General features: G+C 37.6%; 1 non-coding gene across 1 annotated transcript; it reads right to left on the reverse strand.

The window, feature by feature from the left end:
* Window positions 1–10,346: 10,346 nt before the first annotated feature.
* Window positions 10,347–10,452, reverse strand: LOC145560977 (small nucleolar RNA R71). The gene has a single exon (XR_014093564.1). It is a non-coding gene; the product is annotated as a small nucleolar RNA R71 (small nucleolar RNA).
* Window positions 10,453–18,604: the final 8,152 nt, after the last annotated feature.

The raw sequence follows: 18,604 nt of genomic DNA on the forward strand, positions 1-18,604 counted from the left end.
TTATTGTGAAATTACTTCTTTTGTTTTTTCTCTTATATATGTGGGTGAATAATCTAATGATGCTTTTCAAATTATTTAATATTCCACCTCGGTTCTCAAAAAAAAAATATATTCCACCTCATATTTTTATAGTGTAATGAGGTAAAGAATGAGTTTACAAATACATTTTTTATCACTTGTTTTTCTTATTTTCTTGTACGTAAATAAATGTATTGTTAAATAAAGATTTTTTAGTTTCTTTGATTTATATCACCGATACAAAGTACTTCGTAGTAAACAAGCATATGATACAATATTAGGAAATGTTGACGGCCATGGAGAGTGAAAATGTATGTGAAACTTTAATAGATTAATAGGCTCATCTCACCTTGACCATGTGAAAACATTTGTATTGTCCAATTACCCTGCATAGTTACTATAGAAAAATTGTCTCCTAAATATGCCACAAATTTTAGATAATTCTTTATTATAATCCTCAGAGTTTAGGGCAAACTGAATATGCAATCTGTCTACTAGCACTTTATTTACTGCATCTATTTGAAAATTCACACTAAAAAAAGAGATGATCAACTATCTCTTCCCTATAATTGTAAAGGATATTGAGCATCTGGAGTCAGCTATCTTACAAAGATGAGCTTTAATTTTGATCTACAATTCTAGAGTATCATCTAGCTGATGAACTTATGCTTAGGGGAACTTATGTTTCAGACCCAACTACTCTTCATGACTCCGAGTAAGCCATTCGTACCCAATAGCTATAGTGTACTTAACTCTTCATGACTCTGAGTGAGCCATTCGTACCCACTAGCTATAGTGTACTTATCCTTCTCAATATTCTTTTGAAGGGATGAATATTTCAAACATCAACTTTGAGCCCCACTGTGATCATACTCTTAAGCATAGTCGTCAACAAGCTAGAGCAAATTAGTCGTCAACAAGTTTAAAAATTTGTAAACCTTTAACGGGTGTGAAGATACACCTCATTCACAATCACAGAGATCTCTAACTCCATATTGGTTCTGAACCATGACTGGGTATTCGGGGATGATTGTATGAATCCAACCAAGAAGGTATTGAACTTGCCCTACATGGGCCTCTACTTTATTCTTATCATATTCATATTCGCTTTCTGATCAACATACAATCAATAAATTAATCCTAAGCATATTTAATCTACGTTGGTTGATTATTATTGCACAATTAAATCTATTATTGGCGATCACTTTAACTAGATCATATTAGCCTAAATCAAATTATTAATTATCTTATTAAGCGTGATTTCAAGTATAAATTCCATTTAAACCTGCAAGAGAGGGCGTGATAAAGTAATAAAAATAAATTATGAATAATCATGCAACATATTAATTGACACAACAATCATGATCATAATAATAATCATCAAAGTATAATATTAACAAGTTCCAAGGCATGACGCTAACATGATTAATAATAAATCCTATGGTACTAGAAAACAATCAAACCATCCAAACATGATACTAGGAATTAATAAAAGGACTTTTTGTCAAAAACTATCTATTAAAAGCCATTTTTTGTGAGAAACTACCTAATAAAAAAAATGTTGTAAGAAACTACCTATTAAAATGAAACTGTTGTAAAAGACTACCCTTTCACCGGACTTTCACCGTTGACTAATTTTTCCGGTATTTTTTTTATTAGGTAGTTTCTCACAAAAAATTCCTTTTAAAAGGTAGTTTATGACAAAAAGTCCTTAATAAAATAATATAAGCATGATTTTTATAGAAATTGAGCAATCAAATTACTCACTTTGAAGCCTCGTTACTCTTTCTATTAAAAGAATACACACGTTAGTAAAATTCAATAAAAGATTTAATCAAACAATAAAATAATAATTGAAATATTAATTTGGAATTAAACCTTCAAAACTATCAACCTTTCACATCTAGGTCTAAGTCAACTTTGAGCTTGGCTAGGTGTACTCGAGTCTCGTGAATAAGGAAAATCAAAGAAATATCAATGATGTGTGTTTACGCTAGGCTTAGAAAATCAAGAAAGAGAAAGAAACAATAAGCTTTTGCTTAGAGAGAGAGAAAAAAATGAAGATTATTAGTGATAGAGCTTGCTGATGATTAAAAAGAGGGTCGAAGGATAAGAAAAGTGTCAGAATTCGAATCGAAATAAAACTCCTTTTATCGCGACGCGAGAGGAATATCACGGTGTACACAATAATTTTTTTACGGTTTTTTTAAATTTTTTTTTTTATTGTATCTTTTGATCTAGAAATTGGAATAAGATAAGTAATATGTCATTGGAAAGCTCTTAAAGTTTACTTTCCAACTCAATTAGAATCATATTCAAATATTTTGTAGAATAAAAGGTATGATCGAAATAGTTGAAGGGTGTCGGTTTTGGATAGAGTTTGGTATTTCATTCATATCTTTTTCGTTATAGCTTGGAAGCATCTCGGGATAGCCTCCATTAAGATTCAATTAGGTTATAATATATTATTGGAAATATAATTTCACGGGCTATCCAACCATAAAATATATATCTAAAAATTTGGACGCACGAAAATTATAACTAAATATCTTTGAATTTGAACGGGATTAAGATTTTCAAAAAGGGAAGTTTTATTCAATTTTAAACTCTTGATCTTTATTTTTAAGAAAGGATAGATTAGAACCCTCTAGAGATTTCTAGAAGTTCCTAATGAATCCTAATTGGTTTAGGAAATATATTTAAGATTAATGGACCCTCCACATGATTATTGAGTCCGCAATCAAGGCTCGGTTTGGGCTTAGTTTAGTATTCATCTAGCGATACATTCTTCATTATAACTCGAATTTGGGATTATAATATATCGTTAGAAAGCTCTTTTCAAACTTCATACAAATACAAAATAATTGGACAAAGATTATGGACCAAAATAAACTGGCTTGGACTATTTTATAAAGATGACACGAAATGAATTATTTTAAGGACATGAAATGAATTATTTTAGATTAAAACATTTAAACAAAGGTTAGAAAAAGGGGAAATTCACAACTCTTCAACTCTTCACCTGACTCGATAATCAAACACGTGAAAGGTACTCATCACTGGGTTTGGTTTTTGGGGAGACACAATCAAGTGCTACAGCAGTCCCCACTTTGATTGAGTTCGGAGAAACATAAGTTTCGAAAACAAAATTCAAAGTAGTCGATAGGGATTGAGAATAATTCCAAACGTTTTGCAATCCTAAATCATTCTTTTGAACGCCGATACCTGCAGAAAAATGTTAGTTATACAAATAAAAGAGTTAGAAACGCGTATCTTGCATCGTCGGGTACACCCCTCAATTATGACCAACTTTGGGGGGCGTTTTCTCTTAACAAGATCAGGTAAATGATCGGTGACTTTTTTAATAGATTATTTGTATTTTTAATTATTTTTCAAAGGCCAAGTGTCACAAAGTAATTGGAAAAAAAATTAGAAACAAAAAACAAAAATGGCCACCCCATTCCCTTACATGCTGCCAATTGACCCCCTAACTGCCCGACTACCCTAAGCCCCACCACCGGTCGACCTTCCCACCCCAACCCCTAAAGATGGCCGAATGGCCCACCCCTAGCCCACTTTCCTCCAACCCCCTAAATATTCCCTTCCCTTCTACCTAATTCACTCATTCTCTCTCCTCAAACGTATCAACAATTATTCAAACCATTACCTAATCATCATTAACAATAGCTAGCTAATACAACTCAATAGTGGAAGTTGAGCAACGAAGATCGAAGAGAAAACCCCATTTTGAATGTAAAAATACCCCTTAAAAATCGGCGAAAAATCCTTCATGCTCATCAAAAATGCCCAAAATGCAAACCCTAGTAAGAGGTTATGGGATGGAGGCAATTATCGAGGAGTTAGGGAAGGAAGTTGGATAGTTTTCCAGGATGGGAAAGGGAAGGGGGTGGTTTCCGGGGTGAGGGAAGGGTGGCCGGGATTTTTTAGGGGGGTGGGGGAAGCTAAGTGGAGGGGTTGTGTTTATGATTTTTTAATCTATTGGACCAACCAGAGTTTGACACATGTCAAGTAACTATAAGGAGGGTGTGCCCATCTTAGGGGATCTCTCTATTATTCCCATGGCTCTTTAAAAGCCTAGGACTTTACACTTTTTTAGGGTGTATTAGGATTTGAATTATTGACTATTTGAGAGACCTTGAATTAGAGTTGATTCTATCATTACGCTTTTTTGTAAGAAACTAACAAGGAGTCACTAATGAGTTTTAGGAAAACTCATAAACATCGTTCATGTTTTTCTCACAAGTACGCTTCAAGGGATATTTGGCATGCATCATAAGTATCCCATGTCTAAATTAGTCTACTTATCCCAAAATAAATTCAAGAGGGAGGGTAATAAAATAATGTTCCTTTAGGGAGGAATCGCTATTCTAGCCCTAGTGCAGCCTCTACTAGCTCTTCCTTTTACACAATTTCTTCAACAAAAAGTATATTCAACGTGTACCCTAAGTTAGTTTATTTTATTTACACATGTTAATAACTTAAAGATAACATTGCAACGAAAGTCGTTATTCTTTTTAATCAAATTCGTGAAAGAACAAAATGAACAATATTCGCCTTGGCTGAAGTGATAAAACAACAATTAACTATTCCAATTCTAGTCTTGATTAACGAAAGAATACTATGTGAAATAAATTAATTAAAAGTTTATTTAATTGGTCAAACAAAACTAATTAATCAATTTAATTTATTTAAACAATAAAAGAAAATTGATTTAATTAAGTGCTCAGGAAACTAACCGTTTTTCTTTTATGCTAAACCTCCATTTTAGATGTTTATGGAACTTCTATCTTCTTCGTACCTTCAAGGATTTCAATTTATTCATTTAGGGTTGAAAAGTATTTGGGAAGAGAGAAGAATTGTAGTATGATAGTAAGAGGACTTGAGAGATTAGAGTTTTAAGAAAGCTAGGGTATAGAATTCTTATTTTTCTGTTATCATTAGGGTTAAACAATAAACCCCTATTTATAGGGGTAGGAATTTGTTTGGTTTCGTGTTGCTAACACCACGCGGAACTAAAACCCGACCCCAAGACTTGCACATAAATTAATGCAACTAAAACATGCATATTAATTAACAACATAATTAATAGGAAATTTTGACTTTTTCTACCTCTAAAATACATGTATTTAACTTTTGCTACCAGGGAAAATTTTTATTTTATTTTACTACCATACAAATGACACTTTGTTAAAAATCGCTACCACTTAACACTTTCAGTTAGTAATTCCGTTAGTGAGATCCAGCCACACCTTCCGGCCACCACTCCCTCCCTAGCCACCCTAGCTGCCTCCCCGTCTGCCACGAGAATAAAAAAAAACAAAAAAAAGCCATCCAAGAAACCAGCCTTGCCCTTCCTGTTAGCCACCCAACCCTGACTAGCGGCCAGTGCTGACAAACCCATCCCACCCCCTTTCCCGCACAAACGCAGCCCATCCCCTCCCTTTTCCCCTGCTTGCTGCCTGGACCCTAGCCACCACACCGAAACCATAATCCACTACTAAAAATTAAGGTTTTTGCGACCGTCTCTAACGGTCGTAGAAAATAGCAAAAACGGTCGCAATTCATTTTTGCGACCGTCAACGGTTGTAAAGGGGTGGTCGTTATTTCCTTGGTCGCAAAAAAAAAAAAATTTATTACGACCGTTTGACGATCGCAGATTTATTGCGACTGTTTTTAATATTTTCAACGACCGTAAGAGAAAACGGTCGCAAATATTAAATTTCACGACCGTTTTTATAAGCAGTCGCAATTTTGATAATTAACGACGGCCAAAGGCGGTCGCTAAAAAGTTTAAAAAAAACAAAAAAAAAGAAAAAAACTACCCACATCCTGTACCCCGCAGGCTATCCCACCACCTAAACCAACTGGACCCAACGCTGCTACCCACAACCATCACTTCCCACCCAAACCACCACCACCACCCTAAAAAACACTGACCCACCATCGCCGCCCACCCAAACAGCTACCACCACCACTTCACCTCAACCCACCAGCTCTCACTCGAAACAACCTCAACACACAACCACCAACTGCCTCTCACCCGAAAAACCCTCAACCCACAACTACCAATTGCCTCTCACCCGAAACTACCTTTACCCACCAAATACCTGATCTGACCCAAAACCACCCTTACCCAGTACCCACCACCACCGGCCACAAAATTATCAAAAATTGAAAAAAAAAACCCACAAAATCAGAAATAAACACAATTATACAAAATACAGAAAATTACCTATAAATTCGAAATGAAACAATTATACAAAATACAAAATATTACCCATAAATTCGAAATGAAACAATAATGAAAAATTTTCAAAATTTATAAACTAATATTACAATATAACAATTATACATAATCAGAAATAATTAGAAACAATAAAACTAGATCTACAATCTACCTAATTTAAATATCAGATCAAGAAAACCTTGACTTGTTTGAGGTTCGTTCTTGTGACGGTTGAGGTCATGACGGTGGCTCGAGTGTGCAGTCGTGATGAGCAGCGCGGAGGAGATAGCAAGCATCGACATCAATACCACAAGCGAAGCTTCCGATTTGAGCAACGAATTTATCAACTTCTGATTCTTTAATTCTTAGGATAGAGATGGAGGATGAGGAAAGAGAAAGGAAGGAGAGGGAAGAGAAAGAAGAGAGGAAACAAATTAGAGATTCAGATTAGAGAGGAAAGAAAAAAGAAGTGAGGAGAGGAAAGAGAAAGAGGAGCGGCGTGAGGGATAGTAAATTAGGGTTGGGGTGAGATGGGTGACATTTTATACCCGAATTTTTTTTATAAAAAAAAGTTTTTTGCAACCGTCTTTCACGGTCGCAGATTATGACATTTACGACCGTCTCTGTGACGGTCGCAGATTATGAATTTTACGACCGCCTTTGACGGTCGCAGATTATGACATTTACGACCGTCTTTAACGGTCGCAAATGATTTATTTTAATTTAGAATTATTTTTAATTATTCAAACATCCTAGTGACCGTCTAAAAGGCTAAAAACGGCCGTAAAACAGTCGCAAATTTGCGACCGTGCGACCGTTGTCAAAGTAGTCGTAATATTGAGACCGCATAAAAAACGGTCGCAAATTTCATATTTTGTGACCGTTTTTCAGACGGTCGTAGAAAAACGGTCGCAATTTAGCTGAATTTTAGTAGTGATCGCCGCAACCACCTCCATTCTTCTTCGATCGATCTTCCTCCAAACCCCAACGAATTAACCCGCCTTAACCTTTTCGGCCACCCTAAACCCTAAAGCACCACAACAAAACCACCCTAAACGAATTTTAGGGTCAACAGTGGTTTAGGTGTGGTGGTTAGGGTCGGGGTAGCAAGGGAAAAAGGGAAGGGGTTGGGCTGCTTTTTGGGGAAAATGGGGTGGGATAGGTTCGCTGACATCGGCCGCCAGTAGGGGGGAGGGGAGGGGTTGGATTACGGGAGGGGCAGGGTTAGTTTAAGGGAGGCTGTTTTTTTTTTTATTTTTTATAATTATTTTTTATTATTATTAAAAAAAATAACAAAATCCTTAACAAATTCCGTTATGTGGTAGCAATTTTTAACAAAGTGGCATTTTTACGGTAGTAAAAATAAAAAAAAATTCCCAAGTAGCAAAAGTGAAATGCATGTGTTTTAGAGGTAGGAAAAGTCAAAATTTCCTAATTAAATAACATAATTAGTTAATTAAGAAGATAAGAAAAGATAATCATACTCTTGATGCACGCTTCGCTCTTTCTAAGAGCTCGGACTTGAAAGCGTCGAGCTAGCCCCGCAAATGCGCAAGCCTCCAACGTCTTACACCCTCGAGACTCGATCCGTACGGCCCCTACCTCAAAGCTTACTCGGGGCTAGACTAAGAAAGACTAGAGTGTTACAAACTTAAAGGTTTTCTCACCTATTGAGAGATGCCTTATTAAGTTCAACTCAAGTGTATAATCCAACCTCCTAAGGTTTGTATTCATGGGAAAAGGTGATGAGTGTAATTTATGGCACTAATAGGGTAGCATTCTAGGATATTTTCACTATATTTTTCATGCTTTTCTTTTATCATTTCGGTCAGTTCTCTTTTAGTTTCTTTATTTCTTCTTACTTCGTGTTTTACTTTCCTTTAATTTATGTGCTTTCCTTCGTGTTTTCCTTTTATATTGCTCTTTTTCTCTTCTATTTTCTCTCTTTGGTTTCTCTTGTAGGTGCTTAAGGACTTAGCTTCGCAAAGGATTTAGGAGGAGCAAAAAGAGCTAAGCAAAGGAGATTCAAGCCTTTTGGAGAGGGCTCAAAAAGGGCGCTCTACATATTCTCATTGCCGCGTGCGCGAGACCTGAGGGTCGCGGGCGCGGGTTAAGTGCTTTAACTTGGTGATTTTGGGCAGGAACTCTCCGTGCCCTAGCCGCGGTCTGGCCACGGGAGCGGAGAATCTGGAGAGACCGCTCCAGATAGAGAGACCGCGGCCCCCCTGCTTCACCTAAAACAGGGCATCTTCCGCGCCCTGAGCCGCGGGCGCAGGCAACAGAACCCGCGGGCGCGGGTCTTGCCATATTACCCGCGGAGTTAGTTATGGTTTCCGTACCCATTTTTGCGTGCCCGCGGGATCTTTATGGAGAGGGCGCGGCCGATTAGTTTTTCTTCTTTTTCTATAAATACTTTTGTAAATCCTTTATTTTGAAGGCTAACTTTTAGATAATATTTCATTTGCTTAGTTTTTAGAGAGAGAAACAAGAGAGAAGTTAGAGAGAAATTACATATTGTAATCCTTGGATTTGATTTGTAATTCAACATTGTTTCTTTAATCAAGTTTATATTTCTTCTTCATATCAATGAAAGTTTGTGAGATTTCTTTCCTTTGAATTTACTTCAATTGCAATTTTCTTTTATGCTTGAATGTTTGGTTTTGATTTTGATTTAGTTTTGAGAATTTGTTGATTGATTGTATTTCCTTTTGATTTAATTAGCTTGAGATGAATATGTTTGTGATTGAATTTGTTTTGGCTTTAAATTTCACCATGATTAGCGAGTAGATTAGTTGCTAGGGAGAAGGGGAAGCATGATTGATTGATGATTTTTGCTAGTTGATGACCATTGATTGATTGAATTGTTGCAATTAAATTGGTTAACATAGTTGTGCATGTGATTAATTAGACTAGGAGTGATCAACCTATAAGATTAATCTAGATTGCATTGCAAATTTCAATCACATGAACTCTTGATTTGAGAATTGCTTTAATTGATTGAAATTAATTGTGATTCTCCTTGTTAGCCATTCATAGTGAACCCTAGCTTGGTTTATAGGAGATAACCTTTGAATTCCTTTGATTGCAACTATTGTTTGTCCCTTGCAATGTTTGAATCAATTGAGTGACCTATCAATAAGCGTGATTGTTGAGCTTGCATGTGGAACCTATATCCCTAGTGTTTAGCAATTTGATTGAACTCTTTGATTTGTCTTGATTTTTGTTATTCTAGTTACCAACTTAACCATTGACATTCTTCGATTTAGATTAACATTTGACTAAAGCATAGCTCCGATTCATTCCTTTGGGTTCGACCCTTGATTTATTGCGTACTAGTATAAGGTTTGTTAAGTGTTTACACATTTAGTTTGACCAAGGGAGAATTAGATGACGACCTAGTTTCACCCCTTGTCAAAATGGCGTTGTTGTTGAGGGATGACATTGGTGCTTTGTTATAGTTGTTGAGTCTATTTCATTCTAAAAAAAACAACAAAAAGATTTTTCTCTTTAAGGCTACACTTGTAGCCGTGCTACTAATCATTTTCTTTGAGTTGAATGCATAGAGCACGTGGTCATTCACTAGTACCATTTGATTCGGAGATTGAGAGAACTATTCCAAGACTAAGGGTTGCTAGGCGATCTTTGAGCTCTAGCTTTTCAAGTGAGGAAGAACCGCAACAAGAGGAACAAGCAAGAATTGGAGAGAATCCGAGAGTGGCATTGAAAGAATTGGGGATTCCCGGTTCATATAGATTTGAGAGTGGAATTGCTTCACCTAAAACACCGGCAAATGATTTTGAAATTAGGCCGACTATGATCACTTTGATAGAGAGGCAAAAATTTAGTGGAGCCAAGCATGAGAGCCCGCTAAATCATCTCAAGGAGTTTGAAAAATATTGCAATACTATCAAGGTGAACGGAGTTTCCCAAGAATTCATCCGCCTCAAGCTCTTTCCCTTTTCTCTCATTGGGCGTGCTTTGGAATGGCTAGGCAAGGAGGTAAAGCTAAATTCTCTAACTACATGGGACGAGGTTACAAAGGAATTTCTAACCCATTTCTATCCACAAAAGAAAACGGCGGAGGCAAGAGCTTTAATTCAAGGCTTCAAACAAAAGCCAAGTGAGAGCCTCTATGAAGCGTGGGAGAGATATAAGGAGTATCAAAGGGAGTGTCCTCACCATGGGATTCCAACCTATCAAATTATTCAGATTTTCTATGGAGGCCTAAGTCCCCAAGGCAAGTCATGCCTAGATGGAGGAGCCGGAGGTCCCATCATGAATAGGACGGAAGAAGAAGTGGTGGACATCATTGAGGATGTTGTGAGGTATTATAGAGATTGGCAAGATGGTGAGAGAGAATTAACTAGCAAGAGTAGCTCTTCGGTGTACTCGGTTGATCATTTGAATGCAATCAACAATCTCTCCTCACAAATGACAAACTTGGGGAAGGAAGTGAGTGCAATCAAGGAAAAATTGGAGAGTTCTTCTTCCCAAGCTCCAAGTCTTCCCTCCCAATTTAAGGGGAGAGGTACTCCTTCTAAATCTCATCCCCCTCCTTCTTCTAGTAACATGCCTAGTGGTTGTTTGTTTTGTGATGTGTGTGGTTCATATAATCATGATTCTAGGAATTGCCCTCATGCTTTTCCGCATAGTAATGATGATTTTGACAATAATGAGAGTGAACATGTGAACTATGTGTCAAACAATAATAACGTGCAAAGGATTGATAATCAAAGGGGTCAATGGAATAGGAATTACCAAAACCATGGTAATTTTCACAACTATAACCAAGGTGGTGGTTATAGGAACCAAGGGAACCAAGGTTCTCGAGGTAACTATAACAATTAAGGTTATAGTGGCCAAAATCAAAACCAAAATTATGATAATCAAAACCAAGGTTATGGAAATCATAATCAAGGTGGTGGTAACCATAATCAAGGTTATGGTCAAAATCAAAATAGGGGTAATTGGAACAATCAAGGGAGAGACAATTTTCAAAATAATGCTCAAAGAGGCCCTCCACTCGGATTTGCTCCAAAGACTCAAGTTGATAATTCCTATTCACAATCCTCTTCTTCGAGGACTAATTTGGAGGAAATAATTGAAAATCATACAAAGTTGTTGAGCACTTACATGGCCGTAAGTGACAAGAAATTTGATGAGGTGATGACCCATAATAAGATGCTAGAAAACCAAAATTCTCAACTTGCCAATGTTTTAAAAGACCATGCTAGTCCTTCTTCTTTACCTTCCTGTAGGTGTCGTTTTAAGTGCGCCTACGTTAAAGCATGTATTGAATATGCTTGACACTCATAGGAAGTGGGAATTGACATACGATTAGGGACACAATTAAGGACAAGGAAAGTAGGGAGCCGCCAACAAGATTTTAAGGAACTTGTAAACCGTTCACGGATCATAATAGGCAACCACGATTAAGGGACAACGAAAGGCAACAACGATTGACCCGTGAAGGTTACACCTCATTCATAATCCATGAGATTACTAACTCCATATGGTTTGGAACCACGAAAGGAGGATCGGGGATAATGGTACGAAGTGAGTCATGGAGTCACATTCGCCCGTATTGGCCTCTACTCGATTCTTATAGTGAAAAGCATTCATGCGATCTCAAAGGCATGCAAACAAAATATTCAATTTGCTCCAAACTATTATTAGGCTAAATTGGTTGAATATAAATGCAACATATAATTCTAAAATATTTGTGATCACTTGATTAAACAATAAGATTAAATAGGAACCTAAATCGATTGTCCAAATTATCTTATTAGGCGTGATTTTCAATTACATATTCCCTTTAACATGCAATATGGTGATCAGAAATAACAATAGAATAAACATTAATACTTGAAGTAATTTAACAATAAATTGTTAATCAAATCAAATAATAATAATAAACCTAATTATGATACTAGCAATAAGAATAAAAATAAGAGTAATTAAGTGATTAATTACTCACTTTCTGCGTTTCCTTGAATTGCTACATCATTATTAAACCGTTAGTAACTTCAATAAATGTATAAATCAAATGGAAATTAAATTAAATAAAAAGTAGAGTTGACTTGGTCCAAACCCTCAGTTAATTCTACCTATCACGCCTTGGTTAAAGTATAGAACTTTAGGTATTGTATGGACTCCTTGTAGTGCTTAAAGAAATGAATAGTGAAAGAATGGGGAGGCTAGTGTTTAAGATTAAGAGGTAGAAGAGAATGATTTTATGATCAATCTTGTTGATTATAGAAAAAGGGGAGATATGACCTCTATTTATAAAGAAAAAAAAGGGTCGAAGAATTAAGAAAAGATAAGAATTCGAATCGGATAAAACTCGATAGACTACACTTTTTGCAGTTTTTATTTTTATCATATCTTTTGATCTAGAAATTTGAATAAGATAAATTAGATATATTTGGAAAGATCTTGAAGTATACTTTCTAACCCAATTAAAATCAGATTAAAATATTTTGTAGAACAAAAGATATGGCCGAAATAGTGAGACGGTGTCAGTTTTGGATAGAGTTTGATATTTTATTCATATTTTTTTCGTTGTAGCTCGGAATTGATATTATAATATATCATTGGAAAGATAATTTCAAAAGCTATCCAACCATTTAAGATCTGGATAAAAACTATGAGGCAAAAAAATAATATCTTTCTATCTTTGAACGTCTTTCAATTCGAATAGAATTAGGACTTTCAAAAAGAAAAGTTTTATTCTATTTCAAACACTATAATCTTATCTTTTCAAAAAGGATAATTAAGATCTTTTAGAAACTTATAAAAGCTTCCAATAGATCCTAATTGGTTTAGGAATGGGAGTAAAGCTTTGGACCCTCCACATGATCATTGGGTCGTAGGCATGGTCGTGGGCTTAGGTTCGATTTGGGCTCAGTTTAGTATTTTGGCCATAACTTATTCGTTATAACTCAGATTTGGGCTTATAATATATCGTTGGAAAGCTCTTTTCAAGAACCATCCAATAATTCAATCAATAGACCCAGATTATGGACCAAAATAAACTGGACAAAACATTTTTATAAAATGACACGAAATGAATGATTGAAAGGGACACGAAATGAATTATTTTAGGTTTGAAGGCACAAAAAGAGGAAAATAAGTTATGGGATAATAATTGGGTTGATTTATGAAATGGAAATATGGATTTAAGCACTCCAAAGATTAAATACTCAACCCGACCAATAATGGCGGTGAAAGGTTGTTCATCATCGGGTTTGGTTTTGGGGAGATATTTTTTAGGTGTCTACACTTCCCAAGGCTTAGATCCTTAGAGACCCGTGAATTATATTGTTACAAGGAGTGGTAAGGTTCTTGAGGAGAGTTTGCCTAGGAAGAGTGGAACTAAAGAGGTCCCCAAGGAGGCCTTGGTAGAAGATGAGAGATATGGTGCATCTTTGAATGAGGTTGTGATTGAGACACCTAGAGAGGTGAGAGTGGAGAAAGAAATCGTGAAACCCAAGCTTCCATATCCAACAAAATTCATGAGACATAAGTTGGATGAACAATTTGGAAGATTTATTGATATGCTTAGCAACTTCATCTTTCTCTACCTTTTACAAAAGTTGTTACCCAAATGCCCAACTATGCAAAATTCCTCAAAGACATTTTGAGTGGTAGGAGGACTTGTGATATGGTGGAGACGGTCAACTTGACCGAGAATTGTAGTGCAATCATAATGAAAAAGATGCCACCCAAGTTGAAAGATCCCGGAAACTTCTCTATCCCTTGTGTCATTAACAAGATGCAATTTGATAATACCTTATGTGACTTAGGAGCTAGTGTTAGCTTAATGCCATATTCGGTTTATCAAAGACTTGAGTTAGGGGAACTTATACCTTCCAAAATTACCATGAAATTGCCCGATAGGTCAATTAAGATTCCTAAGGGGAAGGTTGAGGATGTTCCTTTGAGAGTAGGGAAGTTTGTAATTCCGGTAGATTTAGTGGTTCTAGAAATGGATGAAGATGCTACCATTCCCATTATTCTTGGTAAACCTTTTCTTGCTACCTCGGGTGCTATGATTGATGTTAAGAGTGCAAAAATTTCACTCAAGGTAGGAGAAGAGGTCATTTAATTTGACTTGAATGAAAGCATGAAGTATCCATGTTCTTCTCTAGAAAATTGCATGTTGATTGATTCTCTTGATATTGTTGTATCTTCCATGCATAAGCACCTTCTCATTTCTAATGATCCTCTTGAGAATGTCTTGTTGAGCAAGGATAAGATAGGTGCTCCTATCAAGGAAGTGGCATTGTATCAGGATTTGCTAAATGGAAGCATTGAGGAAGTGGATAAGCCTATGTGCATGAATATCTCAAGCCATGAATCTTTGCAAGCCGCCACATCAAAGGAAGGTTAAGGTGTACCAATGGTTGATCTCAAACCTCTTCCATCACACTTTAGCATCAAGGGATTGAGATGGAGCGGTCCCAATTCGGCCAAGAGGGTGTTTTTCCAAATGGTTTTGTAGAAGTCTCAATGAAAGATTGTCCTTCTCCGTTCAAGGATAATGGCAATCGTCTAATGAAGTATTTCGACGATGTTTTTGTTGATTTCATTGAATCATTGTTTCTCCGACAACCACCTTAATTGGTGGAGTACGTCGAGCTAAAGACGTTAACCAAAAGCGCTACCCGGGAGGCAACCCGGTTTTCTAACCTTTTTCTTTGATTTTAAAATTTTCTATACTTCCTCCTTTGAGAACTTTTCTTATTCCTCTTTATTTTTGTTTGTTCTTTTGATTCTAGTGTTGGGGTTTGGAGAGTCCGACTCACCTCGGAAACAACCCCGACCCAAGGAACCACTCGTAATTAATAAAACCATAAAGCATAAATAAATAAACACAAGAAAAGGAAGAACGAATCATACCCTTGAATCGAGCTTCGCCCTCTCAAAACGGGCTCTTACTTGAAAGCCTTGAGCACCGCAAATGCCGTGCCTCCAACGGTATCTACCCACAAAGGACGAACACGACTTTTTAGGTCCGCTACCTTGGAGTTAGCAAGGTCCGACCAAAACCCAAGTGTTAATGGAGTTTAAGAGTTTTTCAAAAATATGGAATGCTCTTTCTAACTCCCACTCAAGCACTTTACTCCAAATCCCAAGGTTGGTATTTATAGAGGAAAGTATGAGTGGGAATTTCTATCCCATCAATGTGGGATCATGAAATTCCACAAATTAATTTAAAGCTAAATTAAATTAAAATTGCAAACTAATCATAAATCTACAAGTGGCATTACCATGTGAAATGGGTTGGTGAGGACCACATGGAGAGTAGGGGACCATACTTGCTCCCCACTCAATACTCTCCTTGTGCCACATGTCCTTACCCACTTGCTCCCATATTCCTCAAGCTTCCCCATAGTGACTGGCCCTATGGCCCAGCCCGAGCCCAGCCCCGCACCAAGATGTGCCACATGTCCTTGTGCGGGCTTGCTGTAGTGCGTGGCTGCTAGTGCGTGCTTGCTGTAGTGCGTGGCTGCTAGTGCGTGCGCTGCTAGCACACCTAGCTTGCGGCAGCTAGCTGCTGCACGCACCACGTGCACGCGGCTGTTAGCTGCTGCTGTGCGTGGCTGCTAGCACGCACCTAGCCAGCCATACTCTCCTTGTGCCACATGTCCTTGTGCGGGCTTGCTGTAGTGCGTGGCTGCTAGTGCGTGCGCTGCTAGCACACCTAGCTTGCGGCAGCTAGCTGCTGCACGCACCACGTGCACGCGGCTGTTAGCTGCTGCTTCTGTGCGTGGCTGTTAGCACGCACCTAGCCAGCCATACTAGGCTCGGCTTGGTGCGCTTATTAGCCACCTATGCTTGGACATTTTTGCCCCTAGCATTCGGATGCTCGAGGCATTCCGATGCTAGGGGTATTTTGGGAATATGGTCGATTTATTATTATTTTGCGCGTCTCGTCTTTCTATTATTTTTTACTCGAGGTCCGACGATCGGTTTCGACGCTCCAAGCACGAATTACCGACGTCTAAATATTTAACACTCGGGCGACGAATTAATTTCTTCCAAATTAATTCGTCGAGTCGGTTCGTATATTTTGCTTGGGTGTGACCCGAAGGGTTCAGTCAAGATTAAGCTGTAATATTAATTATATTAATATTACTGATCGGAAGCGGCCTCCACCCAGGCATTTTAATCACTTGACCTTACTGAATATATTAGCTTTCTAATAATTCTAAACCCGCTATCAGAACAATACACTTGTTCGAAGGACACCATTCCTTTCAATCTCCCACTTGTCCTTCTGGACAAGTGTGCATTTAGTGTATAGCCCCTTTCCTATGTCTCTTCATGTCTCTTCATGAACTACAGAGTAAGATTACTCGTCATCTCTGTTACGTCCAGAAGTGTTTCTCGAAATCCGAGTTTGACTGTCAATAAGCAGATGATTTCTAAAATCCATCTGAGCATGGCCATGCATTTTCATAGTCTCGCTCTTCGAGAGGCCTTGTAAACAACAAGACAAGTTCCCTATTGTTAGTAGAGGGACATTTCCAGTCTTGTAATGTAGCTTCTCTTACTAAGAGGACCTAGTCGCCCGATATCTGTCGTTATAATCCCCAGTTACGGCAGACGTTTGGCGGATACCAAAGCGGACTAGTACTCAAACAAGAGACCTCCCACTACTCATGGTCAAGAAAAAGAGTTCCGATAGTAATAATGAGAAAAATACTTATGACGATTTTAAATCTCTTAAAGTATTCTCATAGGTCGACCCAGTATGGTTCTAAACCAATACCTGTGCAAATGATTTATATCCTCATAGAATAAGAAACGGTGCTATAAATCATACTACACACTAATCTCTAATGGTCATTAATCGTCCACAAAAAATATGACCTTGATTAGGGATAATTTTCGATTAAAATATTCAATGTTCACTTAATAGGTGTTTCTTTATCCAAGCCATTGACTTGATACCCTTTTTTGAATATTTATTAAAATCGAATGGACTCATTATTTAATTCTAAACCACAATTAAATAGAGACGGAGTGAATTAAATTGCATGAAAAATTTTAATTACTCCAAAAACTGAATGGTTCATCATAGTTCTTTACATTAACATTGTCCAAAATTTAATTAAAACACTATAATATGGAAATCAAAGCCAGTTCGCGACATGCTTGATTCCCATTGCCTCAATGTGTTTGTTGTGCTTCACTTGAGACAAGGGTTTAGTCAGTGGATCGGCTACATTGTCATCCGTTCCCACTTTGCAAATTCTGATTTCACCTTCTGTCTTCCATTCTCGAATCATGTGAAATCGCCTCTTGACATGTTTGACCTTCTGATGTTCTCGTGGCTCTCTAGCCTGAGCAATAGCTCCATTGTTGTCACAATGGAGGTCTATTGGACCCTTGATGGAGGGTACAACACCAAGTTCATCAATGAACTTGCGAATCCAAACTGCCTCCTTGGCTGCCTCAGACGCTGCCAAGTACTCGGCTTCAGTTGTAGAATCAGCGGTTGTGCTTTTCTTTGCACTCTTTGAACTAAACGCTCCTCCATTGAGACAGAATATGTATCCGGATTGTGACTTGGAGTCGTCTCTGTCTGTCTGGAAGCTTGCGTCGGTATATCCCTCAACAACCAATTCATCTTTACCGCCATAGACCAAGAATTTATCCTTGTTCCTTTTTGGGTACTTCAGAATATTCTTGGCCGCAGTCCAATGCGCCTCTCCTGGCTCTGATTGGTATCGGCTCGTAGCACTCAAGGCATACGATACATCCGGCCTAGTACATATCATGGCATACATGATCGATCCAATAAGCGAAGCATATGGAATACGACTCATCCTTTCTCGCTCATCAGGTATCTTTGGACACTGCTTCTTGCTTAAGGTTATTTCATGTGACATAGGTAGGTGCCCTCTCTTGGCTCCTTCCATTTGGAATCGAGCTAGTACCTTATCGATGTAAGTACTTTGACTCATTCCTATCATCCTATTTGATCTATCCCTATAGATCTTTATATCTAGTATGTACTGAGCCTCTCCCAAGTCTTTCATTGAAAAACATTTCCCGAGCCAAGCCTTTACAGATTCTAACAATGGAATGCTATTTCCAATGAGCAAAATGTCATCGACATATAAGACTAGGAAGGCGATGTCACTCCCACTGAACTTCTTGTAAACACAAGACTCATCTGGATTCTTGATAAAACCAAACTTACTGATGGCTTCATCAAATCGCAGATTCCAACTTCTGCTTGCTTGCTTTAATCCATAAATGGACTTCTTAAGCTTGCATACCTTCTTAGGATTGTTCTGGTCGACAAAACCTTCAGGCTGTGTCATG

This window comes from Chenopodium album, chromosome 9, assembly GCF_948465745.1.
Source record: "Chenopodium album chromosome 9, dcCheAlbu1.1, whole genome shotgun sequence".
NCBI lineage: Eukaryota > Viridiplantae > Streptophyta > Magnoliopsida > Caryophyllales > Amaranthaceae > Chenopodium > Chenopodium album.